Below are 18,189 nucleotides of genomic sequence, written 5' to 3' on the forward strand. Positions count from 1 at the left end.
TACGGCCCACTCGGGTCTAGGAAGGGAAGTCACATTTGCTTAGACAGCGAGTCCGAGCGGAGGTTCCGGAGGTGCTTCTTTGGTAGCTCCCGTTTGTCAGGCCTTCCGTTTGTCAGGGGTGCTGGTTTCTCTGGAACATGGTGTCCTTCTCAGCAGACGCTTGGCTCGAGGAGGAAGACGCAAGGTGGTAAGGTTTCTGACTGCCTCTTATGTGTTGTAAGCAAGACTCGTGAAGTCATTCTGCCGCTCTACTCTGCACTAATTAGGCCTCAGCTGGAGTACTGTGTCCAGTTCTGGGCGCCACATTTCAAGAAAGATGTGGAGAAATTGGAAAGGGTACAGAGAAGAGCGACAAGAATGATTAAAGGTTTAGAGAACATGACCTATGAAGCCAGGCTTCATGAACTGGGCTTGTTTAGTTTGGAAAAAAGAAGATTAAGGGGGGACATGATAGCGGTTTTCAAATATCTAAAAGGGTGTCACAAGGAGGAAGGAGAAAATTTGTTCCTCTTGGTTTCTGAGGACAGGACAAGGAGTAATGGGCTTAAAGTGCAGCAGGGGAGGTTTAGATTGGACATTAGGAAAAAATTCCTAACTGTCAGGGTGGTCAAATATTGGAATAAATTGCCAAGGGAGGTGGTGGAATCTCCCTCTCTGGAGATATTTAAGAACAGGTTAGATAGACATCTGTCAGGGATGGTGTAGACGGAGCTTGATCCTGCCTTGAGGGCGGGGGGCTGGACTCGATGACCTCTCGAGGTCCCTTCCAGTCTTATTATTCTATGATTCTATGATTCTATGTGTTTCTCTCTTGTTGCTCTCTAGTATTGGCCAATACGTTCTGTCTGTCTGTTTCTGTCTGTGTCTTTGTCCTTGCTCTGCTTCTGCCGTGTCCTTGTACAGCACACTTGCAGGCATTCCAGGTGAGCATCTTCAAGGGTTAAGGGCTCAGGAGCCAACGGGAATTCTGCAGGTACGCCAGTCGCGCAAGGGAGAGCGGTGGTGCGTCATGGCTGACTGACTCAGTGTTCTTGTAGAGGGCCCGATACATAGGCGAGAGGGGGGGAAAGGGCTAAAGGATAGAATTCCCACAGCCACAGACCTTAGTGAGTGAGAGCTCACGCAGGGCTTTTTCGGCCACCCTTGCAGAGGAATCAGTGCGTGGCCGTGGGTTGAGAAGATACCGTCCGAGATGGACTTGAGCTGCCTGGACGTGATTCTCGGAACACGTGAAGGGTCCTCAGCGTTCGGCCTTCCCATGGCTCTGTGTGAGTAAGAGGTGCGTGCTTCGAAATCTTCAGCCGACGGTCAGGGCAGTGAGTCCCTTATGACCGGCTGAAGTTCTTTTAAATTGTGCTTGGTTCTGTTACAGCAACTGAAGGAGTCAGGTTAAAGCTTAAACAGTTACTATTTTATTGTTACAGGGTAAACTTAGTTGTTAAATGCTACTACTGTGTTACAGATAACACAGACACTACAAAGGACAGGACAGAAATTACACTAATAAGTCACTTACAGGTACCATGAAACCTTTTTGGTTCTCTGAGCTCTTATTAAATGCATGCAAAATACACATAGCAGGTATATATTCTCACCCCTGCGTTCCAGACTTGGCGTGGCCAGCGTCTTTCTCTCAATCCCTCGGGAAGAAGTAGGGCGAGGTTGGGCGTCCCACAGACCTCGGGAGACAATCAATACCTGCCAGCAGGTATAGATGATTGGAGCTCAAATTGGGCGGGCTGCTGAACCTCTTTTATACCCCTTGGGTCATGTAGGCTTCTTCCTGGGCTCAAGTGGCCAATTAGGAAAAATGGCTTTGAATGCCAAGTTTCCCACGAAGGGTGCAAAGCATAATTTACACCTGGGAAAATGCAGACAATGGGCACCTCTGGTATGTGATGGGCGAAGATTCCTCTCCTGGGACAGTGCAGGCGTGTCAATTACTGGTACTAGCTATCAGGGCGACGGGAGGCCCCGGGTCGTCAGCTAGCCCATTTACTGTCTGGTTTCTGTTTATGGTAGAGTCAGGGACAGGCAGCAAACCTGTGTTCCCAGGGCATCAAAGGCTGACTGCCTTTCTCTTGCTCTCTGGGGGGGGGGGGGGGGGGAAACAAGATGGGGTTTTGTGTCTGGCTACAGGCACGGAGCCTGGTGGCTTGGGGACTGGTGAAGGGGCAGTAGGCGGTTCAACAGAGCGTGGATAGAGATTCAAGGCCTCCTTTCACTCCCCGTTCCTGTAGTGGCAACGGGAGGTGGTGGCCGATGGTGGGAGGAGAAGCGATGCCGCGTCCTTGCGGACTGAAAAGCTAAGTTGTTTGTTTGTTTTTTCCCCTCTGCTGTGTTCGGTAGCGAGCAATAAGAAGTCAACCCTCCCGATGTCCTCCCGTCTGGGGATGAAACGGAAACGAGAACAGCGAGCTCGGGAGCTTGGTCAAAGCGAGGCGAGAACCGTCCGGCTGGGAGCGGAGCAGCCATCGCTGACCGGGAGATAAGTGTCGGGTCTCGAAATCTGTCAGCTTACGGCCACTCGCGTTTAGGAAGGGAAGTCACGTTTGCTTAGACAGCGAGTCCGAGCGGAGGTTCCCGAGCTGCTTCCTTGGTAGTGGGAGAAACAGGGCTCCCGTTTGTCAGGGGTGCTGGTTTCTCTGGAACACGGTGTCCTTCTCAGCAGACGCTTGGCTCGAGGAGGAAGACGCAAGGTGGTAAGGTTTCTGACTGCCTCTTATGTGTTTCTCTCTTGTTGCTCTCTAGTATTGGCCAATACGTTCTGTCTGTCTGTTTCTGTCTGTGTTTTTGTCCTTGCTCTGCTTCTGCCGTGTCCTTGTACAGCACACTTGCAGGCATTCCAGGTGAGCATCTCCAAGGGTTAAGGGCTCAGGAGCCAACGGGAATTCTGCAGGTACGCCAGTCGCGCAAGGGAGAGCGGTGGTGCGTCATGGCTGACTGACTCAGTGTTCTTGTAGAGGGCCCGATACATAGGCGAGAGGGGGGGAAAGGGCTAAAGGATAGAATTCCCACAGCCACAGACCTTAGTGAGTGAGAGTACACGCTGGGCTTTTTCGGCCACCCTTGCAGAGGAATCAGTGCGGGGGCATGAGCTGAGAAGATACCGTCCGAGATGGACTTGAGCTGCCTAGACGTGATTCTCGGAACACGTGAAGGGTCCTCAGCGATCGGCCTTCCCATGGCTCTGTGTGAGTAAGAGGTGCGTGCTTTGAAATCTTCAAGCATCCTGGCAGTATGTTTCTTCTGAGGCAGAGAGCTTCCTGCTGGGGCACGGAGCCTGGTGGCTTGGGGATTGGTGAAGGGGCAGTAGGCGGTTCAACAGAGCGTGGATAGAGATTCAAGGCCTCCTTTCACTCCCCGTTCCCGTAGTGGCAACGGGAGGTGGTGGCCGATGGTGGGAGGCTGCGCTGCGATGGTGGGAGGTGAAGTGATGCCGCGTCCTTGCGGACTGAAACGCTAAGTTGTTTGTTTGTTTTTTCCCCTCTGCTGTGTTCGGTAGCGAGCGATAAGAAGTCAACCCTCCCGGTGTCCTCCCGTCTGGGGATGGAACGGAAACGAGAACAGCGAGCTCGGGAGCTTGGTCGAAGCAAGGCGAGAACCGTCCGGCTGGGAGCGGAGCAGCCATCGCTGACAGGGAGATAAGTGTCGGGTCTGGAAATCTCTCGGCTTACGGCCCACTCGGGTCTAGGAAGGGAAGTCACGTTTGCTTAGACAGCGAGTCTGAGCGGAGGTTCCCGAGGTGCTTCCTTGGTAGTGGGAGAAACAGGGCTCCCGTTTGTCAGGGGTGCTGGTTTTCTGGAACACGGTGTCCTTCTCAGCAGACGCTTGGCTCGAGGAGGAAGACGCAAGGTGGTAAGGTTTCTGACTGCCTCTTATGTGTTTCTCTCTTGTTGCTCTCTCGTATTGGCCAATACGTTCTGTCTGTCTGTTTCTGTCTGTGTCTTTGTCCTTGCTCTGCTTCTGCCGTGTCCTTGTACAGCACACTTGCAGGCATTCCAGGTGAGCATCTTCAAGGGTTAAGGGCTCAGGAGCCAACGGGAATTCTGCAGGTACGCCAGTCGCACAGGGGAGAGCGGTGGTGAGTCATGGCTGACTGACTCAGTGTTCTTGTAGAGGGCCCGATACATAGGCGAGACGGGGGGAAAGGGCTAAAGGATAGAATTCCCACAGCCACAGATCTTAGTGAGTGAGAGCTAACGGTGGGCTTTTTCGGCCATCCTTGCAGAGGAATCAGTGCGGGGCCGTGGGCTGAGAAGATACCGTCCGAGATGGACTTGAGCTGCCTGGCCGTGATTCTCGGAACACGTGAAGGGTCCCCAGCGATCGGCCTTCCCATGGCTCTGTGTGAGTAAGAGGTGCGTGCTTTGAAATCTTCAAGCATCCTGGCAGTATGTTTCTTCTGAGGCAGAGAGCTTTCTGCTGGGGCACGGAGCCTGGTGGCTTTGGGACTGGTGAATGTGCAGTAGGCGGTTCAACAGAGCGTGGATAGAGATTCAAGGCCTCCTTTCACTCCCCGTTCCCGTAGTGGCAACGGGAGGTGGTGGCCGATGGTGGGAGGCTGCGCTGCGATGGTGGGAGGAGAAGCGATGCCGCGTCCTTGCGGACTGAAACGCTAAGTTGTTTGTTTGTTTTTTCCCCTCTGCTGTGTTCGGTAGCGAGCGATAAGAAGTCAACCCTCCCGGTGTCCTCCCGTCTGGGGATGGAATGGAAACGAGAACAGGGAGCTCGGGAGCTTGGTCGAAGCGAGGCGAGAACCGTCCGGCTGGGAGCGGAGCAGCCATCGCTGACAGGGAGGTAAGCGTCGGGTCTGGAAATCTCTCGGCTTACGGCCCACTCGGGTCTAGGAAGGGAAGTCACGTTTGCTTAGACAGCGAGTCCGAGCGGAGGTTCCCGAGGTGCTACTTTGGTAGCTCCCGTTTGTCAGGGGTGCTGGTTTCTCTGGAACACGGTGTCCTTCTCAGCAGACGCTTGGCTCGAGGAGGAAGACGCAAGGTGGTAAGGTTTCTGACTGCCTCTTATGTGTTTCTCTCTTGTTGCTCTCTCGTATTGGCCAATACGTTCTGTCTGTCTGTTCCTGTCTGTGTCTTTGTCCTTGCTATGCTTTTGCAGTGTCTTTGTACTGCACACTTGCAGGCATTCCAGGTGAGCATGTTCAAGGGTTAAGGGCTCAGGAGCCAATGGGAATTCTGCAGGTACGCCAGTCGCGCAAGGGAGAGCGGTGGTGCGTCATGGCTGACTGACTCAGTGTTCTTGTAGAGGGCCCGATACATAGGCGAGACGGGGGGAAAGGGCTAAAGGATAGAATTCCCACAGCCACAGACCTTAGTGAGTGAGAGCTCACGCTGGGCTTTTTCGGCCACCCTTGAAGAGGAATCAGTGCGGGTCCGTGGGCTGAGAAGATACCGTCCGAGATGGACTTGAGCTTCCTGGACGTGATTCTCGGAACACGTGAAGGGTCCTCAGCGTTCGGCCTTGCCATGGCTCTGTATGAGTAAGAGGTGCGAGCTTTGAAATCTTCAAGCGTCCTGGCAGTATGTTTCTTCTGAGGCAGAGAGCTTCCTGCTGGGGCACGGAGCCTGGTTGCTTGGGGACTGGTGAAGGGGGGGTAGGCGGTTCAACAGAGCGTGGATAGAGATTCAAGGCCTCCGTTCTCTCCGCGTTCCTGGAGTGGCAGCAGGAGGGGGTGGTCGATGGTGGGAGGCTGCGGTGCGATGGTGGGAGGAGAAGCGATGCCGCGTCCTTGCGGACTGAAACGCTAAGTTGTTTGTTTGTTTTTTCCCCTCTGCTGTGTTCGGTAGCGAGCGATAAGAAGTCAACCCTCCCGGTGTCCTCCCGTCTGGGGATGGAATGGAAACGAGAACAGGGAGCTCGGGAGCTCGGTCAAAGCGAGGTGAGAACCGTCTGGCTGGGAGCGGAGCAGCCATCGCTGACCGGGAGATAAGTGTTGGGTCTCGAAATCTGTCAGCTTACGGCCACTCGCGTCTAGGAAGGGAAGTCACGTTTGCTTAGACAGCGAGTCCGAGCGGAGGTTCCCGAGGTGCTACTTTGGTAGCTCCCGTTTGTCAGGGGTGCTGGTTTCTCTGGAACACGGTGTCCTTCTCAGCAGATGCTTGGCTCGAGGAGGAAGACGCAAGGTGGTAAGGTTTCTGACTGCCTCTTATGTGTTTCTCTCTTGTTGCTCTCTCGTATTGGCCAATACGTTCTGTCTGTCTGTTTCTGTCTGTGTCTTTGTCCTTGCTCTGCTTCTGCCGTGTCCTTGTACAGCACACTTGCAGGCATTCCAGGTGAGCATCTTCAAGGGTTAAGGGCTCAGGAGCCAACGGGAATTCTGCAGGTACGCCAGTCGCACAAGGGAGAGCGATGGTGCGTCATGGCTGACTGACTCAGTGTTCTTGTAGAGGGCCCGATACATAGGCGAGAGGGGGGGAAAGGGCTAAAGGATAGAATTCCCACAGCCACAGACCTTAGTGAGTGAGAGCTAACGGTGGGCTTTTTCGGCCACCCTTGCAGAGGAATCAGTGCGGGGCCGTGGGCTGAGAAGATACCGTCCGAGATGGACTTGAGCTGCCTGGACGTGATTCTCGGAACACGTGAAGGGTCCCCAGCGATTGGCCTTCCCATGGCTCTGTGTGAGTAAGAGGTGCGTGCTTTGAAATCTTCAAGCATCCTGGCAATATGTTTCTTCTGAGGCAGAGAGCTTTCTGCTGGGGCACGGAGCCTGGTGGCTTGGGGACTGGTGAAGGGGCAGTAGGCGGTTCAACAGAGCGTGGATAGATATTCAAGGCCTCCGTTCTCTCCACGTTCCTGGAGTGGCAGCGGGAGGGGGTGGCCAATGGTGGGAGGAGAAGCGATGCCGCGTCCTTGCAGACTGAAACGCTAAGTTGTTTGTTTGTTTTTTCCCCTCTGCTCTGTTCGGTAGCGAGCGATTAGAAGTCCACCCTCCCGGTGTCCTCCCGTCTGGGGATGGAACGGAAACGAGAACAGCGAGCTCGGGAGCTTGGTCGAAGCGAGGCGAGAACCGTCCGGCTGGGAGCGGAGCAGCCATCGCTGACAGGGAGGTAAGTGTCGGGTCTGGAAATCTCTCGGCTTACGGCCCACTCGGGTCTAGGAAGGGATGTCACGTTTGCTTAGACAGCGAGTCCGAACGTAGGTTCCACTCCCGCAGTACATTTCAACTTCCCCCTCACACAATGTGCACCCCCACCAGTGCTCTTCCCTATCCCATACCCCGTATTCCTGGTGTCCGTCAGTTTCCCTTCTTCTCTCCACAGACTCAGAGCAACCTGCACCCCCAGAGCATCCCTACATTTATGTTTCCATCAGCCCCTCTTTTTCCTCCCTAGAACACTCCCCATTCCACACTCTATCCCTATCCCTACCTTTCCCCCATCTATAGGACCCTTCAGCCCCGTTTCTTCCCTTCCCAACCCACAGTCCCTCCCCCCACACTCCCATCCCTCCTGCCATGTGACCCCCATCACTACCTTTCCCCCAGCCCTCCTTCCGCATGTAAGGACTCCCTCAACCACTCTCCTCTTCCTCCTCAACAAGCCCCCATCCCATGCCATCCCACACTCTAGACCCTTCCAGTCCATGCTCCCATTCATTGGGTCCCAACCCCCTTCTCTTCCTTTCTACACCCACATCCCATGGCAACCTGCACTCCTAACGCTGCCCTTCCTCCATCCATGCCTACACCCATACACGGTATGCGTGCTTTATTTTGTTTTGATAAACAACAGCAATCTCTCAACTGTAAAAGCTAGATTTTAATAAAACAAATGTAGTTTGTGTAATTTCTAACAGCAGGAGGGGAGCGGGAGAAGTTGTGCGTATGTTACTCCTCTTTGAGGGGATGGGCAAACGTATGAGCTTACATTGTAGTGATTTGTCTCCCGCGTCAGATAATATTATTTTGGGTGTACTTTCTGGAGGGGAACTGCAATTGAGTGCTGGACGATTTTCTAGCTAAGCCTTACTGTACAGAGCTGTTTGCAGACTCTGTGTTTCTACACTTGGTGCGTCCCAACCTGCGTGGGCTCCCAGAGGCCAGAGAGCCTAAGTCAGCAAAACAGGGAGAGGCAGGCAAGGCTAGTGGAGCAAGTAGTCTCAGTGAAATCCCAGCACATCCGGTGGCATCCCAGAAGGAGGACCAAACCCATCAGAAGCTGGGCCTTTGAGAAAAGGTCTCTCCATGTACTGGGTAAGCTTGGAGGCCTTTCTAGGCGTACCTGCTCCCCGCAGTGCACTTACTCCGTTACAGAAATACTAACAGTGACAGTCGGTGAATGGGATGTTAGCGTATAGTCGTGTATACGATTAACTGATAAGCCTGGGCTTATCGGTTAATCCTGACAACTACACACGCTTCCCTCCCCCTTGCTGTCTCTAATACAGAGTCAGCAAGGGCTGGGGGGAAGTGAGAGCCTGTGCGCGTGGGGAGCTGGCTTTTAAGTCATCGCCCCAGAAGCACCAGATCCCGCGGAGCTACGTGCTCCGTATCCATCGGTGCACTTCTGATACTGATAAGAACATAAGAATGGCTATACTGGGTCAGACCAAAAGGCCATCTAGCCCAGTAGCCTGTCTGCCAACAGTGGCCAGTGCCAGATGCCCCAGGGGGGTGGACCGAAGACAATGATCAAGCCATTTGTCTCCTCCCATCCATCTCCAGCCTTTGACAAAGAGAGGCCAGGGGCACCATTTCTTCCTTCCCGCAGGCTAATAGCCTTTTATGGACGTAACCTCCATGAATTTATCTAGTTTTTTTTAAAACTCTGTTATAGTCCTAGCCTTCACAGCATCCTCTGGCAAGGAGTTCCATAGGTTGACTATGTGCTGTGAGAAGAACTACTTTCGCTTATTAGTTTTAAGCCTGCTACCCATTAATTTCATTTGGTGTCCTCTAGTTCTTATATTATGGGAACAAGTAAAGAACTTTTCTATATTCACCTTCTCCACACCACTCATGATTTTATAGACCTCTGTCATATCCCCCTCAGTCTCCTCTTTTCTAAGCTGAAAAGTCCTAGTCTGTTTAGCCTCTCTTCATATGGGACCTGTTCCAAACCCCTAATCATTGTAGTTGCCCTTTTCTGAACCCTTTCCAAGGCCAAAATATCTTTTTTGAGGTGAGGAGACCACATCTGTACACAGTACTGAAAATAGGGCGTACCATAGTTTTATACTTCATTTTAGTTGCCCTTTTCTGAACCTTTTCTAATGCCAAAGTACAGTATCTTTTTTGAGGTGAGGAGACCACATATAGTACGCCCACATCTTGAACACTGTGTACAGAAGTTTTATATAGGGGCATTAAGATAGTCTTCATCTTATTTTCTATCCCTTTTTTAATAATTACTAGCATCCTATTTGCTTTTTTGACCGCATACTGCATTTTCAGAGAACTATCCACGATAACTCCAAGATATCTTTCCTGATTAGTTGTAGCTAAATTAGCCCTCATCATATGGTATGTATAGTTGGGGTTATTTTTTTCCAATGTGCGTTACTTTATCCTTATCCACATCAAATTTCATTTGCTATTTTGTTGCCCAATCACTACATTTGGTGAGATCTTTTTGAAGTTAAACAGTTACACAATTGCTTTTGTCCTTAAGTCCGAGCAGTGGGTGGTAGGGAGTGGCCTCAAAGGAATAGGAAAGCAGAGGCTCTGGTCTTTTGTCTGGGTGTCACGTTACTGGATTTTAAGGGGAGCAGCCAGATCACTGCTGCACCAATTGGGGGGAGGTGTTTGCCACAAAGTCTATACAAAGGGGGCCATGCGAGATGTCAAATGAAAGCTCATGTTCTACTGATTCTGTATATGCTACTCATGTACTTGTATGATATCTGTATGTGGAGTTATGAATATGGAGTCTGTGCTGATATTGGCCTGCACTGCCTGTTGTAAAGGAGGATTGTCCGTTCAATGAGTATGCTAATTAGCACTGGTCCAGGTGCCCAATACAGAACTGAGGACTGTGTCTGGGAACATGCAACCCAGCCAGGGCAAAATGGCTGCTGACATATGAAACAGAGCTAAGTCACTCGACCATGTGACCTGCTCCACTTGGAAGGTACCAGGGAGATATATAAGTGCCATGAGGCGGACTCCATCTTGTCTTCAATTCTGCTACTGATCCTAGATGCAGCCTTGCAAGGAACAGAGAGCCGAGGAGGATTGCTGACCCATCCTGACATAGGATGAACACCAGAGTCCTTTAAGATAGCAGTTATAACATCTCTGCTGAGAGCCTGCATCGAGAACTCGGTGACTGGTGCATGTAATGTATTCTCCTTAACAACCTTACTCTCATGCTTTTCTTTCTTCTATTAATAAACCTTTAGATTTTAGATTCTAAAGGATTGGCCCAGCGTGATCTTGTGGGTAAGATCCAAAGTGTAAACTGACCGGGGATTTGTGGCTGGTTCTTTGGGACCGGAAAGACCCGTTCGGGGAAGGTGAGATTGGGTTCTACAACCCCCTCACCTGTGTGCAGGCCCGGGGCTAATTGTGGCACAGGGAGAGCTGGGGTGTCTGAGGGGTTTTGCCCCTGAGGCTTCTGGCTGGCCAGATTGGCCGCTAAAGCACTCAGTGTGACCGGTTTATGGCCTATTTGGGAAAGGCTTCCAGTCTGGGGCTGTAAGGAGCCCTGAGTTTTGAGCAATTCGCCCTGAGCGGACGCCCTCAGCTGTGCCAAGACCTGGCCCGGTCTGTCACAGCCACCTTCCCAGCTCACCTCAACCCTCACCCTACCTTTGCCCCATTCATCTTTCAACACATAAGGACCCCCTCACCCACCCTCCTCTTCCTCCCTAACGGCCCCCAGCCCAACACGCTCTTGATCCTTCCAGTCCACCCGTCCATCCAGTGGATCCCTCAACCCCTCCTTTCTCTTCCTTTTAACACCCCCAGCCCATGGCAATGTGCAGTCCTAACCCTGCCCTTTCTCCACCCATAAGGCCAAGGGCACCATTGTTTGAGGGGGGTAGGTGCCCTTGGTCCTATGGGTGTAGAATTGGGTAGAGAAATGGGGTAGGAGGGCAGTAGCCCCCCTCCTGAGTTTGAAACCCTGGATTTCATACATGAGGTGTGCTTAAAGCCCATGTCCTAACTCCAGAGGCAGTTCTTAAATGCAACAGAGTTTGAGCTGATGCGGCTTTGCCTTTGGGGCATGGACTTTATTATGCTTAAATCACCCCGCCCCTCTCGTTCTTTATAACAAATGGACGGACATTCAAGCAGTTGAAGTATTGTTAGATCCTCATAAAAACATTGCTGGGTACTCCCTGTAAAAGATGGGGGGGGAACCCACTCTGGCACAACAAATGGAGGAGCAGGGGCCCGCAAAAGTACCCCAAAACCTGATCTCTCCAGGCTTTGGTACAAAAACTTCCCCCCAAAATCCTAAAACCCAAATTTTAGGGAATATCCACTGCCATCACCCAAGTAGTCCAAGAAAACTAGGGATGAGATCACTTGGGAAACCTCCTCCCTAAAAACTCAGGGGTACCTCAAGCTCTTTTTCCCCTCAGAGCTTGAAAAAGAAAAGAGAAAAACAAGCTGCAGTCTGTGCTAGCTGACTCCCAGCCAGTCAGACAGAGAGCTTACAGATAAAACTAGGACACCAAAATAAACCTATAGCAGGTTAATTAGAAAAGAAAACAAACTTTTTATTATCAAAACAATACTACCGTTGCAAGTGTAGTTAAGGTAGCTAGATGGTAAGGGCCACCAATTTGTATACTCAGAGGCTGTGTCTATACTGGCCACTTATTCTGGAAAATCAGCCGCTTTTCCGGAATAACTTGCCAGCTGTCTACACTGGCCGCTTGCTTTTCCGGAAAAGCACTGACGATCTCATGTAAGATTGTCAGTGTTCTTGCGGAAAACTATGCTGCTCCCATTTGGGCAAAAGTCCTTTTGCGCAAAAGGGCCAGTATAGACAGCTCAGCTTTGTTTTCCGCAAAAAAGCCCCGATCGCGAAAATGGCGATCAGGGCTTTTTTGCGGAAAAGCACGTCTAGATTGGCATGGATGCTTTTCCGCAAAAAATGCTTTTGCGGAAAAGCGTCCGTGCCAATCTAGATGCGCTTTTCCGAAAATGCTTTTAACGGAAAACTTTTCTGTTAAAACCATTTCCGGAAAATCATGCCAGTCTAGACGTAGCCAGAGACAATTCTGTGGGTTAGAAAGCTTCATTACAAAAGAGAAAAAAAAAACACTTTTAACATCAATTTGAAATTCACAAACCATAAAACAATTAAAAACCTGATAGATTAATTAAACTTTGCCCTACTTACATATTGTGAAAAGACTTTTCTTAGAGAGAGCGAGACAGCCTTGCAGCTCCCTGTTGAAGAACCCACTCTGCCTCAGACAGAGGAGGAAAAAGTTAAAAATTGCTTTGTTCCCAGTTTGAAATCCCTACCTGCATTGTTATTGGCTGACCAAATATCTGGCTAGGATAACCCCTTAACCACGAGGACTGACCAGCAGCCTGGTGGCTATGACGGGGAGAGTAGGAATGAGTGTTATGCTTTTGGGATCTGCATTTGGACCACTGCTATTAAACGTCTCACAAATGTTCTTGAAAAAGGAGAGACTAAAGGGATAAATAGTGACTAAATCAAAGTCGATAGGCACTTCCCCATTCCTCCTTTGAAAAGTACAAGAGCCCAGCAGGGACTCTTGTGCATTTCAAAGTAGTGGAGCTTGGGTTCAGCTGGGGACTCTGAGTCCCCCACTGACCCCAGGCTCCATGCCGTGCTGCATGCCATGAGGAGCCGTGTGGAACCTGGGGCCAGCTGGGGAAATGCTACGCAGAGCTGGGGATCAGCTGGGGAGTTCTCAGCTGACCCCGGGGTCCATGGCTGCCCCTTTAAACGTGTGGAGGTGGCTTTTCAAAGGGGCAGCTGCCGCAGAGCTGATCCCCAGCTCAGCCATGCAGTGCTGCCACTTAGAAAGCTGGGGCAGAGGGGAAGGAGTACTTAAATCTCAGAGAGGCAGCAAGGTGTGGGGAATCGACTAGCTGACTAGTCAACAGACAACTATCCCATAAGCATTTGCTTATGGGGATAGACTCATCTTTAACATCCCTAATCCAAAGCTGGTTGGAATGAGTTAAAAAGGGGTCTCAGAAAACTGGACGTTTGGGCAACACGAGCATATGAATCCGTGTTAGCCAACACAACAGAAAAAAGAGAGGAAGCGGCATGTGAGGTGTGTTTGCATTCTTATTGGCTTGGACTCGAGCGCATGGAAGATGAGTGGGTCTCTTGGCATAATCCTGATGTCAGTGGGGAGCTACAGCCAACTGACCCGTTGGTGTTCAGTCTGTGTCTTGTAGCGGAACAGCCATGTTGTAGAAAGGGTTGGAGAGAGAGGCAGGTACTGGACGGTCTCATGCAGCTGTAGCATTTTTGGCAGTGATACTTCTTCCATGGGTTATTTGCTGTTCTTGCAGAGGCCTGCTGTAGGCAATCGGAGCCACTCTGGAGATCCAGCTAGATGAGGGGCATCTGCCTGAAGTGAGTCTGAGTCACCTGTTGTTCCTATTGACAGTGGAGCTGAGGAGCTCTCTCGTGACAGTGTAGGAGCTGGTGTATGTTTTGTGAAATTATCTTCAGCCAGTGTCTGTGCAGCGAGGTGCCTCCTTGCGAGCAGAGAGATGCTTGTGATTTCCATGGGACGGATCCTGGGGAAGGCAGAGCTCTGCCTGTGGCTGGTAATTGTCTGGGATTGTCCTTTCCTCTCCGTAAGTAGCTGCACGTGGGTCGCTGCCCTTCAAATACAGCGATGTGGAGGGAGGGACGACAAACTACAGAGCATCTGTCCGTGTAATCACTGGACATCATCACATTGTTCTCCAGTTGCTTGCTCAATCATCACGTCCCTCAGAGGACCAGAGTATTCTGGGTAGGGTGTGGGTATAGTGGACTGAGGGTGTGGTGAAGTGGAGATGGTCATAGTTTCTTATAAATTATGAGCATTTTAGGACCTGGATAGGCCGGAGAGGAATAAAGAAGGGGTCTCCAGTGACCAGCAGTTAGGCGATGCACATGTTTATGTCTGTGTTTTGACCACTAGTGGTGGTCGAGTTTACAAGTCTCCTCTCATTCTCTTTTCAGTTCTCAGTGGCATTGGATTCATGAAAGAATGGCTGACTTGTGGCAGAGACTAAAGCCTTGAGCCCATCACTAGGGCTGGAAGCCAGCTAGCGCAATGCAGACTAAGAGCAAATGGAAATTTGCAGTTTTCCTTCAGTACTTAGTTAGGCAGTTATACCTTGAATCTTTTAAAATTATTTTGAACAATGTCTACGCTGCACACTTATGTCAGAATAAGCTAACTACTTTGAAATAGAACATCCAAACTACAGGGAAGCCTTGAAATTAGTCTGAGTCAGGCTCCCCTAATGTTGACGTACTACATTGATTTAGAGTCTCAGGAAGCACTGGGAGTAATTACTTTGAATGACTCTGGGGAGTAGTTATTTCTAAATAAGAACAGCTGAGCATATTTACTGAAGACATTTCAAAATAACAATTTCTACATGAGGGTTATTCCTCATCACAAACAGGAGTCATTAGCCTGTTATTTCATAACTCCTAACTGCCTAGCGTAAAAATGCTGCAACAGAGCAACAGTGACACTCGATGGCCACTTTTGGCAATGCATGCACAATTCTGTAATGCAGCAACTCTGACACTCGGGGCGTCTCTAGACTACAGGGATTGTTCGAAAAATCTGTACCTGCGTCTAGACAGCCGCCGCGTTCTGTCGACAGTAAATCAACAGAATGCGGCAGTTTTGTTGACAGCGGCAAATCTCATTTTACGTTTTACGAGGAATAACACTATTTTTGACAGAGATCTGTCAAAAAAAGGGAAGTGTGGACGCGGGGAAGATTTTTTGTCGAAAATAAAGGCCTCCGGGTAGAAGCCCTGGTGGACACTCCTGCCAGACCTTTCATCTCTATTGTTCCTGCCCAGACAACTTTGGGCACCGGGGAGGGAACATCAGGTGAGTGCTGTGAGGGTCCATCACACACAGGGCAGGGGAGGCGGGAGCAAAGTGGATGGTGCAGTACTGTGACATGTCATGCTGATCACATCCTGGGGGGAGGGGGACACACACATGGCTGACCTCAGGGAGGGACGTCCGACCTCAGGGAGGGACATCCTACCCCTGCACCCGCATGGCTGCGAGGAACCACCTGCTCCTACAGACACTGATGCCAGGTACAAGCAGGGGTTTGGGACCCTGGGAATTGCCACACAGCTTCAGGCTTCTTAGCAACCTGCGGGAACCCCAACTGTGGCCTGGCACTTGTCTGTGCTGCTTGGCCATGGGGAGGGGGGCAGGATGGTGGCCTGCACACTGTCTGGGCTTCAGGGAGGCCGTGGCTGCTGCTCAGGGCATACCACTCCTTGCTGAGACCACATGAGCATCCGCTGATCCTAGAGGACAGGCACTGACTGCTGAGGAGGGCATGCTGTCTCTCAGGGAAAGTGTGAGCATGCATGACTGATGACTTTTCCCTCTTGTCCTCCACATCCAGCCCAGCTGTCCAGGAGGGTGGGGGGCCACATCTCTCCCACCTCCCAGACGGCTGCAGGGAACCCATCGGCACTGGCGCAAGTATTTGGACCTGGTGCGCCAGCACATCTCGGCCCTGCAAGGGATGCAGGAGACATGTAATCAGAGGATGCAGGCAGAGACAGAGCGGCGCAGTCGCTTGCTGGACGAGTTTGTGCAGCAGCTGTGGGAAAAAATCAAATAACTCCAATTGTGTCTAAGGAGGGACTGTGCAGGAAATCAAAACTCTCTAAAAGAAAACTGCTGTAAGGGTTAAAAGTTTTCCAGGCCTCTCTCCCTGTAACAGAGAGAAATCATCTTAACTCTAATCAAGACCCTTACAATGCCTCCTATCTCAACTTCATGGAGACTCCTAGTCTGTCACAAATTGTCATGTAAACTCTTATCTTTGTCACAGTTTGCCTTGTAGACTCCTCACTCAGGTTCTCATGTGCCTTTGTACAGGCAGTCCCCGGGTTACGTACAAGATAGGGACTGTAGGTTTGTTCTTAAGTTGAATTTGTATGTAAGTCGGAACTGGTATATATTGTAGGGGAAACTCTAGCCAAACATTTTTTTTAGTTTTGGATGGCATAGGGAAAGGTTAACTCCCCTCTAATGTTTGTTTTGCTGTCTGTTCCCCTGTTCAGAAGATTTCACATCTATTTCTGTCCCTGTGACAAACTCAGGACTAAAGGAGTAACTCATCAAATACCAAACAGCTCTGCACCATGCTTTGAGCTAATAGCTTTATTTCCACACACCACACAGGGTTCTAGGAGGAGGGTCCTTTTTCTGCTAACACAATGAGGACAGTACTTTGTTTGTTTTGGTGGAGTCTTTGTTTGCCCAGGGAGCCCAGCATGTATAGGGGGAGGAGGGGCGGAGAGGCTGCTTTTGTCTGCTGTTCGGCAGCCTGTTGCTCAGGGGAGGGGGCAGCCTGTTGCTGGCAGGGGGGGAGGGGGGAGGTGTGCAGGATGCGAGGCCGCGGGGGGGGGGGCGCGGGCGTGGGGGGGCACTTTTCCTCTGCCCAGCAGCTCTGCGGGATCCCTGTCCCTGTGGCCAGCTGCTGCAGGCAGAGGCCAGTTGGAGCCGGCCGAAGAGGAGGAGGAGGTGGATTCTAGGACCCAGGTGAGCGAGCCCCGGGGACGCTGCTGCGCTCCGGGAGCCCGGCATGTATAGGGGGAGGAGGGGCAGAGAGGCTGCTTTTGTCTGTTCGGCAGCCTGTTGCTCAGGGGAGGGGGCAGCCTGTTGCTGGCAGGGGGGTGGGGGGGCAGCGGGCGTGGGGAGGCACTTTTCCTCTGCCCGGCAGCTCTGCGGGACCCCAGTCGGAGCCGGCCTGAGGAGGAGGAGGATCCTAGGACCCAGGTGAGCGAGCCCCGGGAATGCTGCTGCGCATGTGCGGGAGTTGCCTCACCCCGTTCGTATCTAGGGATCCGACGTAAGTCGGGGACTGCCTGTACTGTAAAACTTACTTCTAGCACACCTGGTGTGTACAGAACCGTCTCAGAGTACTTCTGCTGAGACTTTAATATGTTAAAGAAAACAATCAACAACTAAACTGTCTGAACATACTGTATAAAGGATCCCGGAAACTGTCTCTCAGGGCTGCTGCTGCTCTCACTCTGGTAGCTGTCAGCCTGCATGCATAATAAAATTTTCCTTTTGGATTTCTCTCCTGCCTCACTGCTTTGACCTCCAGCCTCGGACCCTTCTGGGGACTCTGTACCCCAGGGGAGCGAGATTTCCCCAACACAGCGCACTGCTATTTGCACTGCTATCCAGGAGGCCATGGCCTTCCCCAGTCCTGTGTCTGTTCCTGGTCCTCCTGCTCAGCCTGCCCTCCCCCCCCACCAGCTCCCCCACCCCTCCCCTCACCCCCCTGCCCCCCCTTCACCCGCTGCCATCCCAGACTCAGGTACAGCCGCACCTCCTCCCCAGCCCCAGCCCGCATGCGCAGCCATCTCCAAGCTGGCCTCCGCAGCCAAGGTGGCAGGGGTTCGTCATCCAGGTGGCACCCTCAGCCCTGAGCCTCCCCCCTCCCTTCCAGCTTGACATCCCCCTTCCTACCTGTGAGAGTCAGTAAGGGAAGCACTTTACTTTGTTAACAAACAATTTATTTTTGGGACTGGTTTGTGGCCTGTTTGGGAAGGTCACCAGTCTGGGGACTGTAAGGAGCCCATAGTTTGAGCAATTTGCCCAGAGCAGATGATGTCAGCTGTGCCCAGACCCGGCCTGGTCTGTCACAGCCTGTCTCTGTTCTCAGTGTGAATGTGGGGCTGGGAGGGGCTTTGGACGGGGGGGGAAGGCATTGGAGGCATGGGGCAATCGCACATTTGGAAGGCCCTGGGGAAACTCATTGGGCTCCTTGGGAGAATCGCTCCCTCAGGGCTTCCCAAATGCGCAATCCCAGCTGGAGGGCTTGCTGGATGGCAGCTGTCCGGGGCTGCTCAAAGTGCCTCCCCTCCACAGTAGCCTCATGCTGGGAGGAAAGCCTCCTCTTTTCTCTCCACTAGGTTGTGCAGCACACAGCATGCAGCAACCACATCGGGGATGTTATGTTCCCCCATGTCCAGCCGAGCGAGAAGGCATATAAACCTG

At 51.7% G+C, this 18,189-nt stretch overlaps 2 long non-coding RNA genes across 3 annotated transcripts; both read left to right on the forward strand.

Annotated features, from left to right (window-relative positions):
• Positions 1-570: 570 nt before the first annotated feature.
• On the forward strand, positions 571-5,051 carry LOC142825763 (uncharacterized). Its single transcript, XR_016349971.1, has 4 exons — positions 571-1,279; positions 2,350-3,205; positions 3,506-4,361; positions 4,662-5,051. It is a non-coding gene; the product is annotated as an uncharacterized LOC142825763 (long non-coding RNA).
• Positions 5,052-7,870: 2,819 nt separating this feature from the next.
• LOC149524264 (uncharacterized) lies at positions 7,871-16,516 on the forward strand. 2 transcript variants are annotated; one of them, XR_016349973.1, is made up of 5 exons: positions 7,871-8,209; positions 10,155-10,292; positions 13,475-13,735; positions 14,139-15,033; positions 15,572-16,516. It is a non-coding gene; the product is annotated as an uncharacterized LOC149524264 (long non-coding RNA). The 2 variants fall into 2 exon arrangements; XR_016349972.1 differs by lacking the exons at positions 7,871-8,209; positions 10,155-10,292 and having other exon boundaries at positions 13,089-13,735.
• Positions 16,517-18,189: the final 1,673 nt, after the last annotated feature.

The sequence above is a fragment of the Pelodiscus sinensis genome, chromosome 6 (genome assembly GCF_052426305.1).
Source record: "Pelodiscus sinensis isolate ZL-2025 chromosome 6, ASM5242630v1, whole genome shotgun sequence".
NCBI lineage: Eukaryota > Metazoa > Chordata > Testudines > Trionychidae > Pelodiscus > Pelodiscus sinensis.